Raw genomic sequence first — 23,385 nt, forward strand, 5'->3', positions numbered from 1 at the left:
GAAAGCAGGTAAGGACCAGTAAAACACCATATTTCTTTTGTTTTTTGACCTCCTGGACTTTGGACTTCGGACTTCTGCTTTGAATATGTCGCTGTAACAGTCTCTCTTTTAACATAAAGGAAGCTCCTGTATACAGCTCGACTAAACGGCTCGGAGCAGATTGTATGTGACACGGATTCAGATGACGTACTGAGAAAAGAAGCTGAGAGAGGGTCTCCTTTATGTAACTCAGCCTGGTAGCACTGCGGCAGATAGGACCCAATTAATTTGGATATGGCCTTCTAAGGCTTTGTAATTCAACAGTGGATCCAGGAAGAAACACCCCGTTTCTGCTTGGCTGAAATGTAAAATCTGTGATGTATGAACTATTTTTCACTTTGAGTAAATGTGTGTGCATTGCAGCATTTGGAACAAAATAAAAAGCAATTGCTGTGACTGTTCCTATGATATTCTGGTCCTGGCGGAAATTTAGAGTTAGTTGTGTACTACATGAGTGTATTTATGTAGGTTAAAATTGGAAACATTTCCGTAATCCAGCCTTAATGTTTGAGCTACCCTGCGGAGCCAAGTTAATTACTCTATTGGCTAGCTGGAAATTCAAAGCTTCCCTTGAATGATAGATCCATGTTTATGGATTAGCCTACTCCTGGAAGGGGAAAAACTGGGAACATTTCCAAAAGGTAATAGGCTTTCTCTCTCTCTTTGACCAGCCTGGGCAGGATGCTCACATAGTAGGCAATGGAAAAGCAGGTAGCACCAGTCACTTTAGATTTTCCTTTGTAGCCTTGGAGGGAAGAATCCAGAAACAACTTTGAGGAGGATGAATTGGAGTAGGAATCCTTCCCCAATTTCCATAGTAATGTGCATGGGGCATAAAAAGCCTAGAGGCAACTCCCAGAAAGCCAGCCAGAATAGGAGGGGCAATCTGGAATCTGAAGATTGGTTAGGAAGGGATGGACGTCTTATGAATGACTAGTTTCATCATTGTGTACAGCACTGTATATATCTTGTTCACATTCAGCACTTTGTTTTGCACTTTTTTCACAATATCACTTGCGCCGTTGGAACATATTACATGTTCATGAACCTTGACAGCCTGTTAATGTCATTTCGACACAATAAAATGTAAAGAACATTTGGATTTATCCTTAAATACAGACCTTGATTAATTTAATGTTGGTGTGTTTTTGTTTTTGTTCTTGTTTCTTTGATTCATGGTATTTGCCTTGTCTTCCCTTCGCGTTTTCTTGATTATTATTGAAAGGTTTGAGTATTGTTATTCAGTTAACCTAGAATCAATTCGTAAATCTGGGGCAGCGTCAAAAAAGCAATGGGTGTTGCAGTGGAATGCCCACAGCAGCACCCATTGCACGCCCCTTTCATGCAGATACCATATTTCAAAGGGAACCATATTTAAAAAGTCCCATTAAGCCACAAAAAGTGACGTAAAGTGACGTAACGCCACTTTGTAAATATGGTGCAGGGCAGTGGCCCCAGAACGTCAAAGAAGGTGATGTTCCTGTGGTGCAATCCCCTTGTAAATATGCCTGTTAGTTTGTGTTCATTTGGTTGAATAAATGGGAATTCTATTAGCATGTTGTTGTGGTTAGCTATGTCTGTTACAGATACATATGTCACATCTAATATATTTTTAATTTTCAATGCACACTGGCTGTTTGTTGCAAATACATTTAGTGCAATTTTTTTCAGATGTTTCACCATGCTTTAGTTGAAGTGGAAATTGAATCCTTGTATGGCTTTGTATTGGTATAGTTTAAATATTGTTTGTATTATTGCCTATTCAAAGTTTATTGTAATATTGTGTGGAGGGCAGTTGTTAGTTTTTACTTTTATATGGGTTAAAAGTTCATAGTAGGTTGTACTCTGTTAGCCATGCATGCATAAATGAGGGTTGTGTAAGCGTTTGATATTCACCATATATGGTGTAATCTCTGTGAATGGTAGCGGGCACATTTTAAATGTTCTATCCATCATTGATGTTTCACATTGGCTTAGTCTTAGGAGGTTATTTTCACTTGTAAATATGACTATTCTTTCAGTGTTATTGTGGTTATTGTGTAGGAGGAAGGGCTTTTTGTTATCAATTGTGGTTAGGTGTTCTGAAATTTGTATGTTTTGGCCTGTCTGATAATCTACCAGCAGCATGGACTTGCCTTGTGGCTTTTTATCTGATATTAGTTGTTTTAAAGTAGGGATTGCTGGTTGCTGACATGTAATGTGCTCAGGTATTTTAAGGAGTTTGTCTTTTAAACGTTTGGTAGTGTCTTGTGAGGACTAGTGTTTGCATCTATGCTTCTATCTCTATTATATTTGGATGATGGTTGTGTTCTCCTATTTTAATTGCAATGCTGTCCTGCATTGTAGCCCTCCCATGCAAGCATTTGCATAATACTTAGTACATTTCCAATTCAGGATCTTGTTGCATATGCATTCATGGATGGATGTGATTTCCATGTGCAAAAACAATTGTGTGCCTTTCTGTGATGTGGCTCTTTTTGCCACCATGCCTGAAAGAAGCATGCATTACAACTTATTATTGTGTTGAAAATGTTTCATTTGTTTGCTGATATAATGTAAATATCCTTACTCATTTTCTACATTTTATAATTACTTAAGTACTGTTGTTTTAAATTGCATTTGCTTTTCTTCCATTTCTCTTTGGGTCAGGTAGGCTTAACTTTCTGTTGGTAAGAAAATGTTTGTTTAGCTCCAGTTAAAATTACAGGTTTTTATTTTATTTTGGTGGACAGTGGGGTTTCGGTTTTAAGTTTAACTTGGAGGGATTGGTTTATTTTTGTGATTATGTTTTTTTAACTTTCTTTGAAAGTTCGTTTGTTCAGGTTTACGAGTGTGGAGTTGGATTTTTGGGTGTTAAGTTCTTTGTTTTTCAGAGGTGCTTTTTTAACGAATAATGTACATTATAAAAGAGAGAGTTTAATAATTTATTTTTTATATTTGCATTTTAAAAGTATGCCATGTTACATATAATTTTTAAACTTGCTTCTGAAGATTCCTTGTTATTTTCCTGAAATCTTCCTTCTGCTTTTTCTTTGAGCAGTCCGGTAGAGTATAATTTTCTTGCAGTTGTTAAGATTTTCCTGTAAACAACTGTGAGGCTTTTAGCTCTTATATTGTTCACTTAATTATGTTTATATTCTTATCAGTCAGTTTTTTTTTTTTACTGTAACTTTTATTGGCTACTTTGTGTGCAGTTTGGATTATTTTTCCTGCAAGCAACTGTGAGGCTTTTAGCTCTTATAGTGTTCTCACAGCATCCTGTGAATGACTTTCATGAAAGGTTGGGAAAACTTAACAATGTATTAATAAGCACCCTCTCAGAAATGTTAAATCCTCCGGGTCCATGTGCAGGAGGGGTAGTAAGGAAGCCATCCGGGTACAACAAGGCATGTAGACGGGCGAAAAGCGAGCTACTTCTGGCACTAAAACAGAATAATAATAGGGACCTTATAAAAAGCAGGAGGCAAGTATACCGGAACCTCATTCGCCATGCTAAGATCGAATGGGAGAATGAGAATTGGGTAAAGTTAACACTGGCACTTGCGGTCAAAGACGCACGAAAGTTCTGGCAAATTGTGAGCACTGACTCAGTTGAACCAGAGCTGGCAGTAGCACCTAATATTGCTGCTGAGGTCTGGGAAGTACATTTTGCTAGATTGTACGAGGGGGATATCTCCAACACGAACAGCTCCTCGCCTGATGTAGCGAGCACTCTTGTCTCTGTGTCGTCGGAGATTAGGTTCACTCTAGGTGAGGTCCGGGCGGCTATAGCTAAGCTCCCCGCGGGAAAAGCCCCAGGGCTGGACAAGGTCCCGGGGGACCTCTATAAACAGGAACCTGAGATATGGGCCCCCTATCTCTTAATTTTTTTTAATGCAGTTCTTGGGGGAATGGCACTTCCAAATACTTGGCTGGGAGCTGAGTTTGTCCCTATCTTCAAGAAGGGGTCGCCTCTGCTCCCAGTCAACTGCAGGCCAATCAGCTTAATAGATGTATCTCAGAAACTTTTTGCCAGGCTGATTCTGGATCGCCTCTTGGACTGGGTTGAGGACTCTGAAATTTTAAGTGATTATCAAGCAGGCTTCAGAAGGAATGTATCCACCACCGACCAGATTTTCAGACTAAACATGCTTTTCTGGAAAACGGTCAAAGTGGAGGGCGGTTCGCTTTATACTGTTTTCGTAGACCTTCTTGCGGCCTTTGACTTGGTTCCACGAAGGAAACTTTGGAGTGTATTAGGGGATTTAGGTATCCCAATCCCCCTTTTGAATATCTTAATACGACTCCACTCGCAGAATTTCGCAAGGGTCAGGTGTGGGAGGCAAGGCAATCTGTCATCTAGTTTCTCCGTTGTCAGGGGGGTAAGGCAGGGTTTCGTTTTGGCGCCAACCCTGTTTTGCCTCTATGTCAACAGAGTAATTACCCACCTGAATACGGTCCCCAACAGAGACGCCCCAAGGCTCGCTGGTTCAGGGATCTCTGCGATTATGTTCGCGGATGATACCCTGTTGTTGGCAAAGACTCCGATGGGCATACAGCGAGTTTTGGATGGCTTTGTCTCATTTTGTCAAGATCGGGGACTAGAAATAAATACATCCAAAACGAAATTCATGATCTTTAATCCACCGAAAACATCTCGCCCAAACCCTGCTATAGGTGGTGTTCGTTTGGAAAGAGTGCAAACGTTTGAATAATTGGGACTAACTCTCAATGAAAATATGACTTGGGTGCAACATCAGATTAAAACCCAATTAAAGCTCTCGCAAAAAGCAGGGGGGATTCTCAAACTCCTAAAACAATCTACGTCAAAACCTATTTCCCCACCTCTTGAAATCTATAAAATGCAGGCACGGGGAGCGGTGATCTATGGAGGGGAACTGTGGGGTCACAGTTGTTCCCCAGAAATTACCGCCACGGAAAATAGGTTTCTTAGGCAGTTGGTATCTTTACCCGCTAGTACCCCCCTACTTCCCCTTAGGTTGGACCTGGGATTAAGATAATTTAAGGAGGAACAAGGACTTAAGCCTCTAACTTTTTGGAGGCGTCTCTGGGTAACCCCTGAACTCGCCAGTTACAGGCATGAGCTTGCAGAATTGTTAAAATTCCCAAATGTCTGGAATTTCCAATGGCTGAAATATATCAGGCAGGAATTTGACAGGCTAGGTTGCCCTTTACTATGGCCCAACCCTGAACAAGCGTGCAGGGGTATATCCCGTAAGGAGCTAGTTAGTCTGTATTACAATCCTAATTTGTCTGCCTGCTTAACGAATGCCCAAATGGGGACAATGACGAGTACATTCTTGGCACTAAAAGATCACTACAAATTAGAGTCTGCTTTTGATACTATCAGCCCTAATGGTTATAGGAAGTTGTACCTCCAATGGAGGTATGACTCCCTACCAATAAGAGCCCTCACCAGCCGTTGGCGCCCCAATGCTCCCAGAAACTGCCCAGCGTGCATTACGGAGATAGAGAATGAGTTGCACATAGTCTTCTTCTGCCCTTCCTACCAGATTCCTAGGAAGAAGTGGATCATCCCTATTTGCAAAAACCTGGGGATCAGGCAGTGTTTGCACTCCTATCGAATATTAAAAACAGATTTATCCCCAATAATTGTTTTTGCTGTAACGAAATTTCTGGCTGCCATGTGGAATATCAGAGGAAAGTACGTGGTAAAATGAGATCAAATGTATTCGCGTACAATGCTCGGGTGTTTCGGGGGTATTGGTGACCAGAGGTTTTTTGGGCTGATTGTATTTTTAACTTTAGATAATGTTCTTACGAAGAATGAATTTTACGGCACTTTGTACTTCTGTATTTTTAAACAATTGTAACGATGTATGTTGAAATTTTATTGTGTATTCTTTTATGACATCTTTTTGTCGAAATAAAGACGAAATGAAATGAATGTTCACTTAATTCTGTTTATATTCTTATCAGTTAGATTTTTATACTGTAACTTTTATTGGCTATTTGTGTGTAGTTTGAATTCATTTTCAGCTATTAGCTTTTTTGTTGCATCGGTATATATTTAAATATATGAATTCGTTGGATTCTTTTATTAGTAATACATTTTAAATTTTACATTAAGTTTATTGTAGTATTTATTTTTTAGTAGCAATTTTTTTTAATGTGTTTATTTTTCTCACTGAATATATGGTGAATATAAACTGTTATATATATGAATAATTTCATATTTGTTGTTTGAATGTCATATTAATATTTTGTGTAGTTTATTTATTTATAGTTATTTTTTACATATACTTTATTTAACAAAATATTTTTTCCCATATTGTACTCAATATTGTGCTTATAGATGTTTTTTTTGCTATAGTGAATATATTTAAATAGTAAACAAGATCTTGTGTGTCGATATTTGTGTATTCAATACTGGTAAATTTATATACTTTGACGTTGACATTTTTGGCACTGATATTCATCGTATATTTGGTTAATCACAGGGTGGCAATATTTTTGTAATCAATATTATCTTGATATTTTGGTGAGTTCATATTGTTTTCCTCATTATTCCATCATAGAACCACAAGTGAGGGAGGTGGCCAGGAGACAGGTGGGAAGATAGCTCAAGAGAGAAACACGAGGGAGCAGTTTGGGAGAGGTACAAACATTTAACCAAGGGATTATGAGCAAGACAGTTGGTCTAGATACCCATGGAGGGAGCTGCATATGACTGATAAGGGAGGCATGCTTAGTGAATTATGACTCTCATCTGCTGATCTCTTGTTTTAATCAAGAACAGTCTTAGAGTCATTCATCTACTCACTCACTTCCATTGCATTTATCCCAACTCATTCACTCAATGACCCACTAACAAACATTCATCAATTTATTAGACAGCTACATTCACACTCATGCACAAAACTCAAGCAATGCTTCCATCCAACACCCCTCATCTATTCAGCATTTCACTCACACCCATGCATTATTTCATCAAGGTATGCAACCATAAATACAGCCATCCTTCTACTCACACTTAGCCACATATTCACTCATCTTTTTGTCCAGGCATCCATATCCTCTCAACTAATTTCTATGCATACGTTCATCCACTCCTCCATTAATCAATCTCATCAACTCTCACCCTTAAATTCATTCATTCATTGACCCTCACAGATGAATGTATCCATCTGCCCACTCCCAATAATCAATATAATATATATCCCACACTTGAATTCATCCAGCTGTACTCTCACACCCATCCATCTACCTATGCATCCACTGCTGTACGCCCTCATAGTCATCAAACTGTTCATCGATGTATCCATCCACACTGCTATCAATCATCCATACAGTTTTCATTTACCTGTCAGCAGGTGGTTGATTATATGTGTGCCTGTATTTTTGTCATCTAGCTCTCCCTGACCTCCATTAAAAGTTGAGCGATATTGAACTGAATCATTAATTACAATAGATGTTGGAACACTGGCATCTCAATTTTACTTTGACCTTCTCAGATGATTACAATTTTGGGTGAGGGACTACAGAACAATGTGGAATCACTATGGGAAGGAATAATGTGCAGTTTAAAATGTAAGCTCCTATTTCTCAAAGCTCTATCAGGGTTTGACTCCAATTAATGTGGAATTCACAAATCCATGAATTACTTATCCATCAATTAATGGTTCTTCCGGGTTAAGGAATACCAGATCAATTTCCCTTTCACCTTTGTAGTAAGGGCATATGTGTAGTGTAAGAATATACACAACAATGTACAATAGTTGCATGAATCTAAAAGAAACCAGACCTATCAGTTATGGGCAAGAGGACTTATGATAGAAGCTGAGGGAGGATACAATTCTCTTCTTATATTGGGACCTGTCCGAAATCATAAAAGGCTTGTCCAAAATCATTATAGGCTATATACTATTTTCAGTAGTAAATCCTCCACTGTGTGGCACATTGTGTCTCCATCTTGGGGCTTGTCCTAAATCCTAATAAACTTTATAGTGTCTTACCACTTTCTTCAGGCATGCTATTTTGTAGTATGTCACATCTCCATGAGATGACCTGTCTTTATTCTCTCACTGGCAATTTTCCACCAGATTCAATTCCCATCACTGTGACCCACTTAATTGTGTTAATGTGGACTCCTTTCCTTCATATGCACTCCCTGAGAATTAGATTCTAATTTTCATTCTCTGAGTGTTGTCCAGTTCTCATTCATCCCCTTTGTTGCTATATCCTCCGATCTGTCCTGTCTCTCTCTCGCTTTCCTTTCATATCAGTCCATAGCAGCCTTTCTCCCAGTTTCACAGTCTCTTTATACACTGCTCGTTGCTTTGATTCCTTTTGTTTCTCTCCCACACACCCTTTATCTTACCCCACAATTCTATTTGTCTTTCAATCTCCCCCTCTCTACCTCTTTATTTGCCTCTATTTCAGTATATCTACCTCTGTCTCAATAACTTTTTCCATTTCTGTCAGCTTCTACTACTCTCTACCTTTACACATTAACAACTTATTTACGAGTCTTCTCTCCTTGTTCTCACTCACTCTTTTCCATAGAGTGCTGTCTTTCATTCTCAGTGCTGCAGAGTGAAAGCAGGTTTGTGATTAATAGAGTAAAGCAAATATTTGAGTCTGGTGTACCAATGTGCCATTGTATAATACGCTGTACTTTATCACTGAAGAGCCTCAATATTAATATGTACTCTTACATAGCATGCTCTACCATTTGTCTAGTCTCTGAGCACTAAAAATACATGTTAACAGTATATATTTTGTCAATCTCAGAAGGAGTAAAGACTGAGTGGCAATGCCAGGATTTGAACCTTCACAGATCTCTAAAACAGATGCATTAGACTACTAAGCTGTCTTACCATGCTATTTCTTGCCCCAAATTGAGAAACAGGCTAGTTAAGCGATGGATCCAGGAAAACTTTGTCAAAACAAGCACATCAATTCTGCAGTTTCAATGTTACAAATCATTTGGCTTTGTTAATGCCAGTAATTTATATTATCTCCAAGTTGCCCCTCACTTTGCTTCCTTACCAGTTTCATTGAGGTAGTCCAGCCTCCCTAGACAGCCAATTGTCAATGACGTAACAAATAAAAAAGTCCCTCCCCCTGCAATATTCTCACACATAGACTGAGAGCAACCCATACGTGTGGCAGCAGATGCAAGGAACTTTGGTTTTGTTGCCTTCTGCATCTTTTTAAAATGGATTTGGTTGGAGTATGCGTGACAACTCCCCATCTTAATTTTACTTTTATTTCTGCCAAGAACTGCCACTCAAGATGGTGAGTGTGGCTGTTCCCACTGCATTCCTTTTGGCCCTGCTGTGACATTGTCCTGTTTACCCGATGTGACTAGGGGTCCTCTTTCTGGTGAGAGTGAAACTTCGAGTCCCAGGTGTGTGTAGGATAAATGATCCCAGCAAAACGAGGAACCAGCAAGAGGGCTTAAGTTCAGTCGCCCAGAGGGCCGCAAGTCTTTACCATCTTTATATTGTTATGGAGGCTACAAATATCAGAATTTCATTGGTTTGTGGCTATAGACCAGGACATTGGTGTTTATGAAAAATGCCTGTTTTATGATTGGTTGAATTTGACAATTGTCTGTTTTTTTTTTATTTGGACATGTATTTACTAAAGCAATTGTTGTGTTACACTAGGGCGGGGAAGGGAAAGAGTAAGGAGAGACTTATGTCCTATTCGTCATCAGCTTCAGATGAGTATGGTCAAATCCCGGCAAAACAATGAGGCCTCCAGTTTTGCCACTGCCTCCAACAGTTGAGCCCACTCTAATGACTGCAGTGGAAGCAAGTAATGTGAGAAGGGAAGGACCAGCAAGGAGCACCAGCAGCAAGGCAGCAAGGCACCAGGGGCTGCGCTAGGTTGTGACCACTATTGTACTATTGGTTCTAGAAGTTCTAGTGGATTGACATCTTAGATTAAGACCCCCAGTTACTGTGGCTATACTGGAGCAGGGAAGAGGGAGAGACTTTGTAAGACAGGCCTTGCATAGGCCCAAAGCCTTTTAGGCTCTTGTCCTGCTGATATCCTGCTGATACCTACAGCAGCACTCAGCTACAGCCTATCCCCCAGCACCTTGCACCCAACACCCTATACCCACTTGCCAGTTGCCGCTGCATGGCGCTAGAGACTAGTGACCCAGGTGACCTGATCTGGCCTAGTCCCAGGCAGAACACAAGGCATGGTTCCAGAGGAACCAGAGTTGAGCTAGTGAGCCAGAAGCAGAAGGTATCAGGTGTGGCAGTGGTGAGACCTTTTCAGACAGCTCCAGAGTGGCAAGCTGCAGTGCAGTAGATACTGCAGTGAGGGTTCCGCAGGTTTGAGGCCTGCTAGCGCGGAGGCGGGTAGTTTATTAACCAGTGTGGCTTGCAGCAGGTCTCTACCTACTGAGCACTTCCAGGAAAAGTGAAACACTCTCACCAAATGGAGACTCAGACCTGGTAACCCAGAGGCAGCTGAACCATGCCCCAGCTATGCTGCCCGCTCTAGGGTGTCTTGTGGCTGGGTAGGGCAGGGTATAGAGGATGGCCTGAAGATTTAGATCTGAATAAACAAAAAACGTTGGTTTATATTTTTTACTTTTTGATATTCTTATCATCATCTGTGGCAGTAACTGAGAGAGTTACTGCAAGTTATTTTTCTACCAGGCGTACTCTGAAAGCTTCTCCTGATTTTTGCTACTACATTCCAAGCCTTATGTATCATTGTAGATGGGTGGTGGAGTCCTACTTCTTGTTGGCTATATATAAAAGCCCAAAGTTTCAGCTAATAAGTGTAATGTTGTACTCACAAAGTTGAGTTTTGGGAGGAAAATGTTTTCCTCAAATTTACAGGAGCGTGGGAGTGGAGAGTCTTGTAACCAATTAAAGCCTACCTTTAGATGGAAATAATGCTGGCTGCAAGGCGGAAGTTATAAGAAAAAAAACACAAACCCTGCCAGCAACAAGAAGAATTGTGGCGGCACTGGCTAAAAATTGAACTTTAGCAACTGCCCCCTTAGAAGTTGGTGGATGTACAGAATAGAGAGCACCCAGTTCAGGAATCTGATCTCTCCAATCACCCAACATATAAACCCATTGGTTGCATTCATAAAGGAATTTGAGGCGAAATAATTTAGTAAAAATGTTAAGAGGGGGGATAACCCCTGCATCAAAGGCATTCGATGAAAATGGATGCAAGGAATTTGTAATTACCACTAGTAATCTGGGGGAAGAGTTTTTGTCTCTCAGCAGGGTTTGGATTCACAATATGTACTAGAACAACAATTATCTTCCTCACTAGCGCGATGGCACACAACATTGTCCGCCCCCCAAATAGCAGAAACTCACATGGGAACTCCCTCATGTAACAAGGGACTGAAGCATCAGGAAGAACTGCCTCTATCAAAGGATGGAAGAGACAAAAGCAAGAAAGACATTAACTGCTCCGAAGAGCCCTTCCTAACAGATCATTCAAATCAGTTATTTGCGCCAAAATTTGATATATCTGCAATTCGTGGGTTTTTGGAAGCAACAGTGGCTAATAATGATGAATCTAAAAAACAAACTGGGTATCTCAACGGTATTGCAAGCTATTAATGAATGCATACAGCCCCTAGTGCAACCAGTGGGGGCCGGTGAATAAGTGATCTACGCCAATAATGCATTTGCTAAATGGAGTCGGAGCAATTGGTACTCCAGATATTTTTGTATCTAAAGTCCCCACGCTTGGGAAGAAAAGGAGACTATGTTTTGTATATAAGGATGGCACTGGAGCGAAGGAGGACACATGAGCTCAGTAAATTAGTGAGTACCCCTAAGAACAACCCTAATGTTTGAAGGGAGACTTAAAAGAATAGTAGAAGGGCAATAAAATCCAAAGAAAGTAATTTGCAGGCATAGGGAAATGATTCAGCTGTTAGTAAAATGATCAAAGGTGTTGGGAAGTGTTCGAGTCAGGAACAAACCCAGAAAAAAGGGAAAGTAATTTCAAGTGATGAAACAAGTGGGAAAATCGAGACCAGAGCTAAAGAGTTTGCCGGTGGTGTTGGACCACAATCAAGCAGGAGTAGATTCATTAACAAAAGTACTGGCAAACAAAATGGTATAACACCATTGGACCACGTAAGTGGGACCAGGGTATCAAACCAGAAATGTTGAATAATGTTGTATGGGGTTACTTAGACACACACTGCTAAAACTAATAACCCTAGGTATGTTAACAGTACCAAAATTGTTCAAACTAATTCCTTAAGTTTGCTGAGTGTCTGCACCACTAGTGGAGCTGTTGGGAATGTACTTTGATATTGTTAGGCAAGGGAAAAGAGCCAGTAAGATGTGACTGTTAAATAGGTCAGAACTACTTGAGGTCTTCCATACATGTGCATGCCTAAAGGATATAACCTCTAGTGACATCAAGCATGTGGGATTTCTACATGGGATATCTGCTAAGGAAAGAATAGTGCTTATACTTTTCTCTAGATTAATAAAGAAAAGCGAAGCCTTAAAAGTCGTAAAAAGTATACCACTCCCAAAAGAAGATATCAAACAAGTAGAGCCATTCCTAAATTATCTTGCAGGTCTTGGTGTTGGGCAATTAAACTTGGTTGAAGATTGTAAGATCAATATATCAAATAGAATAGCGTGCTATAAGAAAAATCATTTCTGCATCACCATAGCAGTGAATCTATCTATAACAGATTGGACGCAATCAATCCAAATGATCTTACTTGGCAGGAATTATCTATGGTAAATGAAATTGATGAGGATAAGATTTCTCCTGACAGCTGTTTGCTATTAATATGCAATGGTATGGGCTAAGGTGTATTCTGGAATTAGACCTAATTAAAACAATGCTGGCAGAACACTAGACTCTGTGCTTTCAGGAGACTTGGCTGTCAGACAGAAAAATTGCTCTTTCTAGGCTTTAGTCAGATTTACTCTGAAGCTTCAACAAGTGGCTCAGGGCATAACTTAGTAGGATTAATTGCTCTGCTATCAATGCATATTGCTAAGGGGTACCCAAGATGGCATCAAAATGTGAGTGGCTGCATGCTGCTTTGATAGATCTGCTCAATCCAGGTGAAAGCGTAGATAGTATGGTAATTATAAATGTATACATCAATCAGTGGGAACACAAGTGTAATTCAATCCAATATTGGAGGTAGATGTAGGTCAAATAGTAGTGTTATACTCATTGTGTCTGATGCTAGTTTTGGGAAATTGTAACTTGAGATTGCAACCCGATCATGAAGAGGCCACTACCTGTTATTAACTGGAAGCCTTTATGATATCATTGCCTTCCTTTCCACTGTGGCAAAAATCCACGTCATTGACCTGATTGGAGAGTTACTTACAGAGCCGTAGCTTTGTTTGCCTCAATGGCCACCATGCTTCAGATACACTGGTGCAGCGGACATATAGGCATGGCCACGTAGAAGGGCCAATAGTTTAAATCTGTATTCAAGCGTGGCATTTCTCCCTGGTTGATGACTTGCCATAGGACTAGTATGATCACTTTCCATTGGGAGTCAAGCTGCATTTAAAAATAGTGAGCAGAGAAGTGATCATGTCACTAGATAATGAATTCTCTAAACACCTTACAATGAGGATATGCATTCAACATATCCAGGAGCTAGTGAAACCACAAAATTGAATTAATCCACACTGGAATTTATCTTACGATGGGAGATCCAATAAATATATATGTGAATACGATAATATCGTTGGTCACATGTTTAGTTAAAGAAGGGGGTTGGGAGCGCACTACCTCACATCTCAGCACAATTTGCACGTTTAGTTATAGACTGGCAGAAGAAATCAAAAACACTAAAGCCCTGCACTTACAAAGGGAGGAAAAGTAAAAGATGGTTTGACATGGAGTGCCAGTTGATGAAGCAGAAGTTAAGGAAGATACAATGTGTCCTGAAGCCGATCAGAAATAGTTTAGCATATTGTGAATTGTTAAAACAATACAAAAATAGAATAAGGTATAAAAAGGCATATTCTACAAGGAAAACTGGGATGAAATGAGGTTGGTTATTTTAGGGAAAGATGTCCAAAGATTCTGGAGACTGGTAAGGTATAGTACCAAGGGGAATGACGAAGGTGAAGTGGCTTTGGACCCACATGGATTCATGGTTAAAGTTTCTAACTACACTACAGGGAAAGGGTGATGCCACTTTTTGGTTAGAACATTTTTGCTGCTTATTTCTTTCTTTAGGAGCATTAGCCACAGCAGTATTAATCATCCACTGTACTTCCTCTGCATTCAAGTTAAAGGTCAAGTTCAAGTTAAAAAATAAAGTTTATTTGAGAAATTGTCCCTTAAACATCAAATCCATAAGACATAGTTACAGAACACTCTTTGAAATAGAAATATTAATGCATTATAAAATCTATGAAGAGGTATGAGAAATGTATCACAGGCATTACCGGCCACATGCATCATTGCACCCGTTTGCGATTCCTAAATTGCGAAAATTAAGGAATCGCAATTTAGAAATCGCAAACTGCAATGCATGAAAAATTCGCATTTTTTTTGCGATTCGGTATTTTTCCTTAATTGCGATTCACAATTTGCGAATCGCAATTAAGGAAAAGCCTTCCCGTTGGTTCCTATGGGCCAAAATGCCCATAGGAATGAATGGGAAGGCATTCACATTTTGCGAATTTCAAATTGCGATTCGCAACATGTGAATGCAATTTCAAGGGTGCAGGGGGGGGTCCAAAGAACCCCTCCCTGCACCCCTGAAATGTAACTTCAAATGCAATTTTCACACACACATGCCCCAAGGGCATGTGTGTGTGTAAATTAATACTTCAAAAATGCAATTTGGGCATATTTGAACGTTTTCGGTAAATTGGCATGAAGGTCAACTTCATGCTATTTTACCACTTCCAAAATGCGAATTCGCAATTAAAAAATGATCATGCATTGCATTTAAGCAATCTGAAAATGCGATTTCTTAAATGCAATCGCAATTTTAGAAATCGCAACATGGTTGCGATTCCTAAAATTGCGAAATGCATGATGCATTCCAAATTAGTCAATTGCATTCCCAAACGGCTGAAAATTGCGATTCGCACGGTTTGCGAATGCAATTGGCTTTGATGCATGTGCCTGTACATCTTTTAAAACCATTAAAGATCTAGCCAATGCACATGCTACATCTATGTATTGTATATGGAACATAAATACTCTTACTACCAATCTAACCCTTATATTATATTTTGAAAACATTGGATTTAAAAATTTCTGATGTGTATTTAAGTAACAAAAACAGTCCAATAAGTTGTGTTGGGTCGTTAAATGTGCATTTAACCTACAACTGTATAAACCTTCTAATTTGTTTAAATAGGGTATCCCAGCCAAGTGAGACTGCAGTGGATGCAGACCATTTCTAATCCATAGGGTTTTATTGTGCATTGCCTGGTTGGGCAACTCATGCAGATAATGAAAATAGATATTAGATTCCCAGATTTCAAATATGTCAACAACAAAGACCTTTTTGTGTCTTGAACATTCCAGATATTTTTCTCTCCCACCCATCTGCCCCTCATCTTGAATTATTTTTGTGAGGGGGCAGTAGAGTAAGCAACACTACAATTATTTATTTGTAATATTTCCACCATATTAAGCATCAGCTTATTTATCTCTCTGGCCCAACCTAATTTAATTTTCATTATTTCATCTCTCCATAAGGAGGCTAATTTTGGCTGCTCAGATAATATTATTTATACCAGAATCTCAAGGACTAAACCAGAGCAATCATTGACCATGATTCAAACCTAGTTCCAATCCTTATTTCCTGGGTCATGATGCCACAGACTGGCCCGGAACATCTAAGAAACAAGCCCGGAACATCTAAGAAACAATCTTGACTATTCTGGGACCCCAGACACAATGGAAACCATTGGGAGCAGGCTTCATCTATTTGGAGACACCTGGGATCAAGACGTAAGGGACAGTATTCTAGAGGTAGCCTGAAACAGCTATTGGATAGCTTTTATGGACGTTCCTCTGGGGTCAGGGTTTGTTTCTACTTATGTTCCCAAATATTTGAAGAAACACAAGTCCCTCTTCTATGGAGTTCAAGATCTCCTTAAAAATAAAGCTATCATGAGAGTTTCTCCATCAGTAAACAGACAGGGCTCCTACTCCATTCTATGTATGGTCCAGAAGGCTTCAGATGCACACAGGTCAGTGCTAAATATAAGGAGGGTAAATGCATGTATCCGAACAATCCATTTCAAAGTGGTAAACTTGCATGCATTTATTCCAGAAATAAAGGAGGGGAACTTTCTCACCACAATAGATTTTGAAGATACTCACCTCCACATTCCTGTCATGGTATCGCATCAAAAACTTCTGCATTTTGCAGTAGTAAATCACTGCTACCAGTTTGCAGTCCTTCCATTAGGGCTGAAATATGCTCCAGGGGTATTTACGAAGGTCCTCGCCCCTTTGGTTTCTTTGCTACATCAACAAGGCATTTTTGTGCATCCCTGCGTGGACAATCTGCTCATTCATGCACTATTAAAAGAGGCATTCCACTTCCACACACAGGCAGTCCTCAATTTGTTGCAAGTTTATGCATTTCTGATAAACTGGAAAAAAATAGGAAAAATCTCATCTCAGGAACGGCTCTTCATAGGAGCCCATTTTCAAACAGACCAGGGCTTAGTCACTCTCCCTCAAGCAAGGCTAGTGAAGATACAGTTATGTTTCTGGACCCTCTTAGAACAGGGTTCCACCTTCAGCAGTTCATAAGATAAATTATGGCTCTGTGAGATCCTCTCTTGTTGAATCTCACTCGGAGTCTTGTTTTCCCAAAAGATCCAACTCCAGTTACAATGCTGACTTGCACTTTCAGATCTACTTAGGGGGATACCTCTTTCTTAATACCCCCCTCCTTATTCATCACAACTGATGCTAATATCTTGGGCTGGGAGGCTTGGCTCGGTCATTATCAAGTCAAGTCAGGGGGTATGATCACAAATACAGAGCAGGAAATCCTCAAACTGGAGGGAGTTGGAAGCCATTTGTCAGGCTCTGAATGTAGTCTATCCACAGATCACAAACAAGGTGGTTTTAATATGGATGGACAAAAGCACCATCAAAGCTTATTTGAACAAAAAGGGAGGGACAAGATCAGCATGTCAGGTAACAAATTCAAACAAACTATTCCAATGTGCAGAGAAGAAGCTCATGTCAATGTTGGCAATTCACATTGCAGGTTCTTCCAACATTATAGCACACTCCTTAAGCAGGATGTCCCCTCGACGAATTTCTGTCATCATCCTATAGGCTTCACCCAGATTATCAGGAAATGGAGGTCACTAATATTCAATCTCTTTGTGACCAGGTTGAATGCAGTGGTGGGCAGATATTGCTCTATAACAAAGGAAGATCGCTCTTGGCAAGTGGATGGCCTGTCCTGCAGTTTGCCTCACGGTCTTCTTTTTGCCTTTAGCCCCTTTCCTCCCCTTCTGATGTTTCTTCACATGGTCAGGAGGGAGAAAGTTACAGTGCTTCTGATTGCACCCACATGAGCCTGCTCATGTTGGTTTCCGCACCGACTTCCTTGAAGACAGAGGAAGAAATGAGACTCCCTTCAGTTCATTGCCTTTGGCCTTTCCAGTCCTGACACTCAAACTAGCAGTCTGGAAACTGACAGATTTGGGTTGAAGAGAAGTGGCCTACCTGATAATTTTTTATGGACTTCACAGGCATCCAGGCAATCATCCATCTTAAAGTCTTACTTAGATGCTGAGTTTCATTTAGAAAATGGTGTGGACCAAAACAACTGGACCACTCCGCTGAAGAACTTTTCGAGGTTATGTCTTTTTTTCAGGATGGGTTGTCATTTGGTCTAAGTATTTCCACCCTCAAAATCCAGTGGGCCTTTATAAATGTATCAGAGAATCAATGAAGAAACCTTCTTGATCTTAAGTGTATAGTTCCTGAATTCTTTAAGGAGTTATTGAGTCTTCATCCAGATCCTCTGCATCAGTATCCTTCTTGGTACCTCTTTTTCGTTTCGGAAGTTCTAAAAATCCCTCCCCTTGAACCATTAGAACGGATAGATCTTAGGACTTTGACAATTAAGACCTTCTCTCTATAAGTGATTGCCTAGGCAAGGAGGTTGGGTAACTTGGCTGCTCTCTCATATAAATATCCTTTTTGCAAGATTTATGGGGACAGAATCATCGTCTGTCCTCTCCCTTCCTTTTGCCCAAAGATTAATTTGCCTTTTCACTGGAGCAAGAAGTGATTCTTCTTCAACTTTTCCCAACTCCAGCTTCAGGGGAAAATCTTCACTAGTTAGATGTTAGGAGAGCTCTTCTAATTTATCTAGGAAGGGTGGCATCCTAGAATTTTGGAGTTCTTATTTGGTATTTTCGGTCCTGCACACAGAGGTTATAAACCTGCTGTGGCTTCTGTAAGCTGTTGGGTCAGAACACTTGTCACTATGGCATACATATCAAGTAGATGCTCTTCCCGAGGTGATATTTAAGGCAGAATAACTCAAGGTATTTCCACGTTTGTGGTGGGAATTCATGGCGCCTCGATTACAGAGAATTGTTGGACAGCAATCTGGGCTTCACCTCCCACTTTTCTTAACCATTATAGGATACCACATGAACTAGATCCGGGCAATGTTTTTGGTCCCAAAAGTTTGTCCGCAATGAATTTAATAGGAGTCATTAAGATATGTGTGCATTTCTGATTATACCTCTTTTTCTGAAGTCTAGATATTAGAGATGTCCTGGTATTTCATTGTCTTTTCTACATCTCGGACCATTAGGAAAGGAAAGCAAGGGGAAATGTGGAGGTAATGCTTCATTTACTTACCGGCAATCACATTACAATATGGGGCATATTATCAAGGGGCGTTGATGATATTATCGCCGCTTTAGAGCCCGTTTTCGGGTGAAAAGCGTTGATAATATTATCGCATTATCAGCAAGGACACGCTAGCGTGTGTTTCCTTGCCTTAGCGCTTGCTGTCAGCATGCATCGCATCGCAACATTATTTAGATGCAAAGGAGGCATGCCTGACAAAACCCCAAGGGATAATATCGCGAACCCAGCTTCGAGATATTATCAACGAGGGGTAGCGATAACGAGGGGTAGCGATATTTGAAATCGCGTTAAGTATGCCTTAACGCAGGAATTTAAAGTCTGTTAAATTCCTGTCTAAGGCATACCTAACAGGGCTGGTGGATTGTGTGGTTAAGACCACAGGCCCTATCAGCAAGGATATCGCCGTTTTCCATTGACCTTCACTGGAAAACCAGCGATGTTCCATGGAAAACACCGCTATCGTTGGACTAATTATCGCCATTGTGCTATGCGTTGTTGATGCAGCGCTAGCATGGCGATAATTTCCATCGATAGCCGGCGATATAAAATCTCACGCTAAGAGCGGCCAGCGATAATTATCGCTGCCGCTAGATAATACGCCCCTATGTCTTTCCCCTTGCTTTACTTACTTGCGTCCCTCCACAATGTGTCCAGACCAAATTTGACAGAAACATACTGTGTGCATGGAGCAGACAGGAGAATTGCAGGGCGATGGGCCTTTTTATTTGTTCAATTGTTGACAAGTGGCTGTCCAGGGAGGGAGGGCTTCCTCAAACAAGTATTTAAGGAAAGCCATACAACTGATAAAATTTGGTCCAGCATGTTCTAATTAGAGACGATCACTGGCTCCCGTTCCAAACCACTTAATCTTCAAGATATGATGCATCACATACAAAGCAGTGAGGAACTCTCAGAAAAATCTAAAATCTACAGGGATCAATGCATGACCAAGAGCCCAAATATCACCAGGCTGAAGATGAAGAACAGTATAAATGAAAACGAAAAGGAAGACACCTTCTCCATCACCACCAGAGTACGCATGTCACTGCCATTCAGGAAAAATGACACATCTCTCCCAGAAGCAGCTAATAATCCGCTGATAAGGACAGTCATCACCCTGGCCTCCCTGGCGATTACCGACGCATAGGCCTCCCCACCTCACTCTTGCAGTTCTTGCAGCCAGGCGCCTCAGTGCAGGTGCTTCATGAACCCCTGCTGCATCGGCTGCACTGTATGCATTCTCATACATACACTTTAAACTAGCATCTTTTCGCAAGGTTGTGCTGCCAAACGGCCAATGTTGCTTCTTGCCACCATTGAAAGGACAGCTTTTACTTCGACACGGGACTGATAAACTCATCAGCCTCACATTCTTGCTATTTTATAGCTTTTATTAAGAGATTTTATATTTAATAAATACATGTTGGAGGATGACCCATTAAACACGAAGAAACTAATATAACTGTTTTGGATAACAGCTAAAACTGTACTATCTAAGCAGCAAAATGCCTAAAAAGCGAATTTTGCCTGGGATAGAGGTAACATAAACAGACTGGAAGGGCGGGCAAAGCAATAAACAACGTGGAATGACAGCTGAGGTTTCAAAGTCATATTTCATTAAATGTGACAAAGAGGAAATTGACTTGACTGGGTTCACATAATAGAAAATCAAATATAATTATGTCAGCGGCACTAAATTACTATGAAAGAGATGAAACGTTGGTTTCACCCCGGAGTCAAACAAACATGGCTGGGAAACACTGATCTCTTTACGGTCAATTAATTGTTTAACAAAAGGAACTGCTGTAGGAGATTAACGGTCACACTAGAAATTAGCTTCATTTTTACAGCTGAGAAATTGAAATGTAACTCGCTCTCCTTCAAGCACGGAATAAATTACCAAACATGTTTAAATCTCTTGACAGCTTTTCTGCCCCGATGGCGAAATACTGAAGTGAGACATATTTCATTGGACAAAATTAACTAACATTGGATTAAAGATTTGAAAAGCAAATTAATGTGTATTTCTGTAATGGCTGGACAGTATGAGAATTGAAAAGGAGAGGTTCATGTTTTCTTGGGACAGTTTCTTCTAATGCCTGATATTTTAGGTTTATATCTACAGGTCCTTTTAATAAACAGTATTTATTTGACAGGGATGTTGAGTAGTTGAGAAATTATGATACTTAGAGACTGATTACAAGTTTGGCGGTTCGACCACCGCAGCGCCAGTCGCTAGAAGACAGCAGCGCAGACGGTCCTCTGACCGCCATATTACGAGTTCACAGCTGGGCCAGCGGTGTTCCTGTACATGACTTGCAGCGGTGAGCAATGGTTTTCCATATCTATCAATGCCTGTGTGTACATTTCGACTGCCCATGTGTTGAATGTACACATATGCATGATACATGTGCAAAAATACCACCTACTCATTGCTGCAGTCTAGCCCAAATGTGGCTAGTCCAAGCAATGAGTATATAGTACAAAATGGATTTAACTGTATTTCTCTGCAGGCAGAGTTGTATTCTTCAGGGTGAAGATGCTGCTGTATAGGGGGGACCTAGAGAAAGGGATCCACTTCGAACTCTGACATGTTGAACAGGAGAGGGGTGAGAATGTACCCCAAATCCTTTGTTTCCACAGACTCGAAGTCCGGGGTCCCATCACCATGTTTGGCTCATCATAAAGCCAGCTCATAATATGGACGGCGGTGAAACTCCTCCATAACGCCCCATGGCAGTTCCTTTTCCCCAACCGCTGCTGGCGTTGTTGGTAGTTCAGCCACACTCTTTGCAATAGTAGTCCTCCCCTCTTGTAATACGGCGGTTGGACCCCCGAGCTTGCAGCAGTTGGACCGCGGGTACAGCGGTTCACGACCCGCTTAACTCTTAATAAGGCCCTTAATGTTTCTGTGAAAGTTTGTAGCAAGGAATGCTATTTCATTTAGCCCCTCTGTAAGTCAAGCTATCTGCTGTGCTCATATCAAATTCAACCCCGTTCTTATAAAGGGTTAGTTGTTCATTATCATCTACAATACATTGTTCAACAAAATATATATTGAAAACTGCTTAAAAGATGTTTACTGATATGCTTTACTTTTACATTTTTACATTTTAGATATATGGAAAGTTAACAAAAAACCATGAGCCCAAATTATATACGATGTATATTTCCAGGTGAATGAAATGATGGATGGACAGAGGAGGGGGTTCACTTTGAATAGCAGCACCTCTGAGTTATTTGGATACATAACTAACTTAGTTTTAGTGTCAGACACAGTTAATATATTGTGTGCATGAATTCTGCCATAGTCTTCAGGCTCCAGGCAAACAGCACTAGAGTGATGCGCTGTATCTGCTTCATGCGCTTCCTGCATGCCCTGTCTCAAGGTTTATGAGCTGGGTCAGTGCATTGGTCCTTATGTAGAACCAGCTTTGTTGAAGATGTGGGCTGGTTCCCGGCACGTCGGCTGTCATCACTTCGTGCTACTGAACCTTCCCTCCACCCACCAAATAAAAGTGCCAAGACAAAGAGAACAGCTAGGAAAACAGAGAATAGGGAAGTTCTGAGTTTATTTTTCATATGAAGTGCTATATCAGGATGTTGATCCTCATGCAGCACCAAGTGTTTAGAAGTTGCAGACTGAATTCACAAGTGTGATGAACGTTATCTCACCATTTGTAGTGAGGGTAACGCTTTCAGAAAGGTTTTCGTGTTATTTGCTATTTCCTCCATTGGTTTGAAAGTAGCTCCCAATTGATGTGGCCCTTAATGTGCATCTGTCATGTCGGAGTAAGGTGCAGCAATGAGGTGGTTCTTAAAGTGAGTACACTAGCAAATTCAGAATGCTGTCTCCAGTGAATATGTGAGTACTGAATTAAATATCTGTAAGAAAAAGTGCCCAGTATCAGATTCAATGTCCCTGAGTGGCCCAAGAGAGATTATTAAGTAATACTTAAATCAACGGCGAAAAATAATGATTAGTACAGTGATCAATGCCGGTGAAGTACAGTGTATAAAAACTGAAAGCAAAAGCATCACAGTACACTTGCTTATTCAAATTCTCTTGATAATGTATTTGAGTCGGGCCCTCTTTCATACCCCTTGACATTGAATTTCTTGGGTGCCTGAAGAAAAAAATAAGTTAGGACCAATTTATATTGACTACTACAGTTTAACACATTTGGTCACACAGTCAAACTCAGAGTCAATAAGTGAAATTAAGAATTGAATTCGTTCAAGTTCAAATCCAAAGTAATAGAAATCATTCTCAAAAACATAGTATAAAAATATAGACTTAACAACGGAAAACCAAATCTACGCACAAAGTGTATTGTCCATAACAGTAAACAAATGAAGAATTCAGTAGCGATAGTACAAAGTATAAGGAAAACTGCTTAATGGTTAGATTGAAAGCTTCGGTCCTCGTGCCTATAATACATTAGGGAAATACTAATTCCCCTTAACTAACCTACACTAATTAATGCTGGAAGGAGACCCAAC

This window comes from Lissotriton helveticus, chromosome 4_1, assembly GCF_964261635.1.
Source record: "Lissotriton helveticus chromosome 4_1, aLisHel1.1, whole genome shotgun sequence".
NCBI lineage: Eukaryota > Metazoa > Chordata > Amphibia > Caudata > Salamandridae > Lissotriton > Lissotriton helveticus.